The sequence below is a fragment of the Moschus berezovskii genome, chromosome 24 (genome assembly GCF_049115385.1).
Source record: "Moschus berezovskii isolate FMDL1 chromosome 24, NW_MosBer_1.0, whole genome shotgun sequence".
NCBI classification, from domain to species: Eukaryota; Metazoa; Chordata; class Mammalia; order Artiodactyla; family Moschidae; genus Moschus; species Moschus berezovskii.
Genome location: NC_142483.1, coordinates 17,747,838 through 17,753,837, shown reverse-complemented (window position 1 = coordinate 17,753,837; position 6,000 = coordinate 17,747,838).

Sequence of the window (6,000 nt, the reverse complement as noted above, 5' to 3'; positions counted from 1 at the left end):
CGTCACAGTTTCATGACTTGTGATTGGTTTGTTCATGTTTTCTGTTTCTTCCTGGCTCAGTCTTTGTACTTTTCTAAGAATTCGTTCATTTCTTCCTGGTTGTCCATTTCCTTGGCATATGGTTGCTTATAGAAGTCTCTCTTGATCCTTTGTATTTCTGCAGTATCAGCTGTAACTTCTCCTTTTTCACTTCTAAGTTTGCCTTGCTTCCACACCGTGCTAGACTTTGAAGACACATTCCTGAATGTCAGAGTCTCTGTTCTCAAGGTGTTTACAGTTTAATGGAGGGGTGGGCAGGGGGACAGAAACAAAGACGCACAGAGACATACCTCCATCTGGATTCACCACGGGCTACAAGGACCAATAGTCTGCGGTCCTACCCTCGTCTAAGGTCAGAATTCAGACTCTTGTACATTTATCCAAGTGAAAGTGAAAGTTGCTCAGTCATGTCCGACTCTTTGCGACCCCATGGATTACAGCCTGGCAGGCTCCTCTGTCCATGGGATTTCCCAGACAAGAATACTGGAGTGGGTTTCCATTTCCTTCTGCATGGGATCTTCCTGACCTGGGATCAAACCCAGGTCTCTTGCATTGCAGGCAGACTCTTTACCATCTGAGCTACCAGGGAAGTCCCATATTTATCCAAGATGCCATTTTTTCAGTTCTCCCTTCCTCTCCCACACCAGCCCAAAGGATGGTGCACAAGAAGGGGAATCAATGTGTCAAAAAACCCTGTTGTGAAGATACCAAAAGCACAGCACACACACTGATAAACTCAGTGCAGACAGAATCTACTGCGGTCAAGCGTTCACCTACCTCAGGACCCAGCACTTCCACCCCTGGCTATTTACCCAACAGAAACGAGCGCTGTGTTCACCAAACAGCTAACAGGAGGGTATTCAGAGCAGCCTTATGAGTCATGCCCTGACCTGGAAGCTGAAGAAGAGCAGACACGCACACCACGATGCAGCAAGGGAACAGAGCAGTGACGAGTGACCTGCTGACAGAGGTGACAATGCTGCTGAAGCTCACACAGGCTTTCCAGCGACAGAAACCAGACCCCAAACACGAGCCCATGGTGATAGGGGTCAGAATAGGGTTTACTCTGGGAGAAGATGGGTGTTGACTGAGAAAGGGCTCAGAGGAGCCCTCCGGGGTGCAGAGAATGTTTTATGGCTTGAACTTGGAGGTGGTTGTAAGGGTGAACACACATGTAAACCTTCACTGGGCTACTTAAGGTAAGTGCACTTCATGGTTGTGTGCTTGATGTCTAAAATGCTTATAGACAAACAAAGCAAGGTCCCAGAGGTGCTTGTATGTATTTGCTTATTAAGTTTTTGGCTGCACTGGGTCTTCGTTGCTGTGTACAGGCTTTCTCTTGTTGTGACTAGAAAGGGCTACCCTCTGATTGCAGTGTGCAAGCTTCTCTTATTGCAGAGCACTGGCTCTAGAGCACGGACTCAGGAGTCGGGGGCACAGATTTAGTTGTCCTGTGGGATCTTTCAGGCCAGGGATCAAACCTGTGTCTCCTGCATTGGCACGGGGATTCTTAAGCACTGGGCCACCAGGGAAGTCCCCCAGAGGTGTTACTTGGCGCATGTGTCATCCTGTGGGGAAGGCTGGAATGGATGAGTGATGGGGTTCAGGTCTTCTCGGCGCTCATCAGATAGAGGCATCAGCCTCCGGGGGAAGCACTGGAGCAAAACAGAGAAAAGGAGACTAGACATAGGCTCGCCCAAGGTCCCCAAGGACCCACCCCGAGAGACTGTTCTCAGCAATCGAGGACAGGAAAGGAAGCAGGCGGCGGCCACAGGAAGGACGGGGAATGCAGACGTCTTCGCACTGAGTGGAGCTCAGTCATAGTTGGGTATATTGTACAATATATAATGGTGTTTCCCCTGGAAATTTTGTGCTAACTTTCACTAACCTTAGAAGTAGGCCAGCATCTTCCAATCCCTCGGTGATGTGAGCAAATGAGAATTGGCTGAATTTATCAGCACAGTCCTTGGAAAAGACTATCAGTTACCTGCAATACGTCAGCAAAGGTCCAGGTGACTTTTCAAATCGGCTTTGCCTTGGCAAGTGGCTGCGGGCACGTGGAATGTTTTCTTCATCAGCAAACTTCAGTGACTGCAGGGAGAGACTGTTTCGTAGTCACTGAGCTTTTACTGGACACAAGTTGGCCTGACTTCCAACAAATCTGTTGTGCAAGGGAGGTTGGCAAGCGTGCAAGGGACCCTTGTTTGAACTCAAGAGTCCAGGGAGCTGCTCCTTAGGAAAGCCTGGCTCTGTAATGCTCACACCACCCTTGGGACTTGGCCTCCCTCTCCAGGTGTGTGTGGGGAGATGTGAGAAGCTCCGATCGCCCTCCCAAGCCTCTGGAGAAGGTCATTTTTCTGTTCTTGGATTTTCTTCTAGCGATGAAGTTACTGGTCCTCTTACTCTTTTTGTTTAAACCATGAAAGAGGCTTGGCCAGATCTCAAACACCCTCTCTTTTCTGTGCCCTCCTTGATGACAGAGTTCAAAATGGCAGAGCGCCCCAGGGAAGCGTCAGGACCCCAGGCCCCTGTCCCCGCTCTAATCTCTGGGCCAGCAGCAGCAGGCCTCCCTCATTCCAGCCCTGATTTACTCACCGTGGAATCACACACTTTCCTCATAGAGCCCAGGGCTCACCGTGTGGGTCCATCCATCCAGTCACTCATTCACTTCACTCATATTTATTTTACTGGAATATAATTGCTTTACAATGTTGTGTTAGTTTCTGATGTACAACAACGTGAATGAGCTGTAGGTGTATCTATATCCCCTCCCTCTAGAGCCTCCCTGCCACCCCACCCATCTCGGTCACCACAGAGCTGAGCTCCCCGTGCTGTACAGCAGCTTCCCACTAGCTGTGTTTCGCACACGGCGGTGCTTATATGTCAGTCCCCACCTCTCAGTTCATCCCACCCTCCTCTTCCCCTCTGTGTCAACAAGTCCACGGCCTGTGTCTCCATTTCTGCCCTGAAAATAGGTTCGTCTGTACCATTTTTCTAGACTCCATATATACACATTGATATATTGTTTTTTTCCTTCTGACCGACTTCGCTCTGTATGACAGACTCTAGGTCCATCCACTTCTGTCCAGTTGACCCAGCTTGGTTCCTTTTTATGCCTGAGTAGTGTTCCATTGTGTATATGCACAGCTTCTTTGTTCTCTGGTGATGGGCATCGGGGTTGCTTCCATGTCCCGGCTATTGTAAACAGTGCTGCAGCGAACACTCACCGGGGTTCATGTGCCCTTTTGAATTATGGTTTTCTCAGGGTATGTGCCCAGGTGTGGGATTGCTGGGTAATACGGTAGTCCTATTTTAGGTTTTTAAAGGAACGTCCATCCTGCTATCCACAGTGGCTGTATCAGTTTACACCCCACCAACAGTGCAGGAAGGTTCTCTTTTCTCCACATGCTCCGCAGCATTTATTGTTTGCAGACTTTTTGATGATGGACATTCTGATGGATGTGAGGTGATCCCGCGTACTTTTGACTTGTATGTCTCTAACAATTAGGGGTGATGAGCATCTTTTCATGTTTGTTGGCCATCTGAATACGTGGAGAACAGTCTATTTAGGTCTTCCACCCATTTTTTCATTGGGTTCTTTGTGTTTCTGACCTTCATTCTTTTAATAAATCATTATTGGGCATCCAATCCAAGCCCAGCTTTGGACCAGGCCCTGGGGAGACAGCCATGAACAGGTCCCAGTGCCCCTTCAAAGTGAGTAGTCCGGTGGAGGAGACAGGCCTCAGACAGTCATAACTGAGTGGTGAATAATACAGGGGAACTCGGGGGTGCCGTGGGGTCACGTGATCAGTGGGACTTCAGCCGAGACTTATAAAAAGGAATAGTCAGGCAGAGCTGAGGAGCGGCTCCCTGGGTAGAGGGGCAGCTTGTAAGAGAGTGGGAAAGTGAAAGACAGCATGGCTTTCAGGGAACGCAGGTGGCCCCTGGCGGCTGGAGAGTGCGGTGGGAGGAAGGTGGCCCTGTTCCTCGCTGACCTCCCCTCATGACTATCCCTGCACAACCCTCACCTGGGCCCCTGCTGTCCCTGGCTGTCCGGCGCACTCCAGCCCCAGGACTCTGGCTCTCACTGCTTCCTCTGTCTGCCGCCCTCTTCCCTAAGATACCTGTGTGGCTAACCTCCACTTCCTGCAAGTCCATGCTCCCATCTCACCTCCTCCATGAGCACCCCCCCCCACCAGCAGACATTTATTATCACGTGGACCCCCACTCCCCGCTCCTCCCCAGCTCTGACCTTCCTTCTCTACAAGGGCCTATCACCTTTTAACAGACTGTCTACATATTCATCATGCCTATTTTCTGTCTCCCTCACTATTAATAGAATGTCAGTGCCAAAAGGTCAAGGACCCCCGTCTGTTTTTTTTCAGAGACGCATTCCCAAGTCCTTGAACATACGAAGGAACAAATAAATGAGGTCTGAGAGGTTGGCAAGGAGGGGGTCAGATTGCAGGAGCCTTGAAGGTCAGGGGAAGGCATGTGAGTTTGGTTTCAAGTGCAGTGGGAAGAAGCAAAGGGTCTCGAGTAGGGGCAGTGTCAGAGGCTGCATCACATTTTAAAGCCTTGCTCTAGAATCTGTGGAGAATGGTTTGAAGGAGGGAAGGCTACTTCAGGCATCAGTCATGCAGTGAGGGTGCCTGGACTGTGGTGGGGGCAATGGATGGATTGAGGAGATCGCAGGAGGCAGAGTTGATCATGCTTTTGTGATCCGAGCTGTTGGAGGAAGACAGGGCAAGGCAGCCTCAGGCTCCCACCTGAGCCACAGGGCTGGAATGGAGGCCCCTGCTAAGATGGCGTGATGGGGAGAAACGAGTGGGGGCTGGAGTGGTCAGGAATTCCATGTGGGCCGTGGTGAGTTGGGCCTCTTAGACTTTCGAGTGGAGATGCCAAGTAGCCTATTGGATGGAGTGTAAGCTCAGGGTGAAAGTCTGAACTAGGAATAAACATTTAGGAATCCCTGACTTAAGAGTTTTTTAAAGTGATGACAGTGTAGAGGGAGGAAAAAAGATGTCTAAGAACCGACGTTGAGTACTGAACTCTGTTGCCTTCTGAAACTGCCCTTGAGGGATAAGGAGTTTGCCAGGAAGGTAGGGAGAAGGCAGGCCAGGTAGAAGAAACCTCACATGAAAGAACGCGGCTCTCAGTCATCTTCAAAACCATCAAGTTCCTCCAAAAGAGAGTCTGAGAAACTATCACAGCCAACAGGATCCTAAGGAGACAGGACAACGAAATGTAACATGGCATCTTGGATGAGATTCTCAGACACAAAAAAGAACATTAGGTAAAAACCAAGAAACTCTGAAAAGGTCTTGTTGTTGCCGTTCCGTTGCTAAGTCGTGTCCAACCCTGTGACCCCATGGACTGCAGTACGCCAGGCTCCTCTGTCCTCCACTATCTCTTGGACTTTAGTTAATAATAATGCTGTCAGCAATATCATATGATATCACTTACATGTGTAATCTAGAAAACAAAAAAGGATACAAATGAACTTATTACAAAAACAGTTACAGATGGAGAAAACTTATGGTTACCAAGGAGTGAAGGGGGAGGGATCAGTTGGAAGATTGGGGCTGACATATGTACATCACTGTATATAAAGCAGATAACCAACAAGGACCTGCTGTACAGCACAGGGAGCTGAGCTCAGTGCTCTGTAGTGGCCTATGTGGGAAGGAGTCTGAAAAGGAATGTGTGTGTATATATATATATACATATATATATATATATAGCTGATTCACTTGCTGTACACCTGGAACCAACACAACACTGTAAAGCAACCAAACTCCAATTTGAAAAAAAAAAAAAGAAAAAAAAAAAGAATATGCATCTTCACAACCAAGTCAGACTCAATAAAGTGGTTTCCATCCTGAATTGGGGGGAGGTGAGAGTTTTTTTAAATAATGTTATTACTTAATAATTAGTTAACAGTCTAATAATTAGTTTGTT